Source organism: Pinus tabuliformis, chromosome 6 (assembly GCF_031772625.1).
Source record: "Pinus tabuliformis cultivar Carrire ecotype Pingquan chromosome 6, CPIR1, whole genome shotgun sequence".
Taxonomy (NCBI): domain Eukaryota; kingdom Viridiplantae; phylum Streptophyta; class Pinopsida; order Pinales; family Pinaceae; genus Pinus; species Pinus tabuliformis.
Window position 1 is genome coordinate 1450615670 of NC_142292.1, and position 1435 is coordinate 1450617104.

The window sequence follows — 1435 nt, forward strand, 5'->3', positions numbered from 1 at the left end:
CAGTGAGAGAGGCGAGTATTCGAGGGATGTGACTATTTAATAACCAACCAAATGCGTTCTCATGTCGACTTATGATAGGGAGTAGGTTGAACATATGCTTCGTGTGAATCGTTATCAACGACTATAGTAATATAAGGGCAAAGTGTCACGCCCCTACACCTGCGGTAGTCTTTCAACCGCTTATAGCGAGGTGTGCACTACCAATCGTTTTATTTTCACCAATACTTACGATTCTAGACTACGACTAACACTCCACTTATCTTACTTAGTTTGTGTTTTGCAACCAAGTATTATTAATGTGTGTTCCTTTATACAAGTGAAAGCCCATAACATTCACATAACAACATTATACAAGAGAAATGCACAACAGTATAAAGGGAGGAGCAACTCCTTGCAATATGAGTTTGCCCGAATTAATATATTATACAATCTTAACTTTTACAAAGTACAAGTTAAATTTTGGGAAACCCCAAATTTACACTTAGCCAATTTTCAACTTCGGAAAACTCGGTTGCCCAGCTCGTCGGCGCCTCCGCACAGTCCCCGCATGACTCACCATCCCTTCATTTACCTTGTCGCATGATCGAGTTGTTTGCCCAACTTGGGCGCGTCTCATTGTAACCAAGTCGCCACACACGGGCGCCTCCGCTTGACTCACACCTTCGTTCACAATCTCAACACTGCACTATTTATTCTATTTCTTCGTGCACGTCGCACCCTACCTGGGTCGCTCGTCTGCACGATTCTTCATTCCGACGTGCATGGCCCACCCTCGCCCGGCCGCTCATCCGCACGTCTACCCGTTCACCCAACTTCGTTCACCTGAGTCACCACACGCCTTCACCCAAGTTGCCACACGACTTCACCCGGTTTTCCTGAACGACCTCACCCGGCTCGCCACACGACTTCACCCGTGTCGCCCGAACGACCTCACGCAGGTCGCCACATGACCTCGCCCGGGTCGCCCGAACGACCTCGCCCGAGTTTTGCCTAAACGACCTACCTGAACGACCTTCCTGAACGACTTTTCTTAACGACCTTCCTGAACAACTTCTCGAACGACTGTCCGAATGACTATCCTAAACGATTGTCTGAACGACTTTCCCGAACGATTGCCCGAACAGCTTTCCCGAACGAATGTCCGAACCACTTTCCCGAATGACTGTCCGAACAATTTTCCTGAACAACTATCCGAACGAATTTCCCGAACGACTGTCCGAACGACTTTTCTAAATGAGTTTACATCCGAGTTCCACTCGTCGTGTGGGCTCATCCACGCATTATAGAACTCCTTATTCGAACTTGTGTTGATCAAATGATGGTCGTTTGCCTCCAAACAACCTCCAATATATACGTGCGGGTGGCGGGTTGTGTCACCTGGCCGACCCACACTATTATGAAACCAGCTCAACAAAAAGATAGAAAAGATAGATCA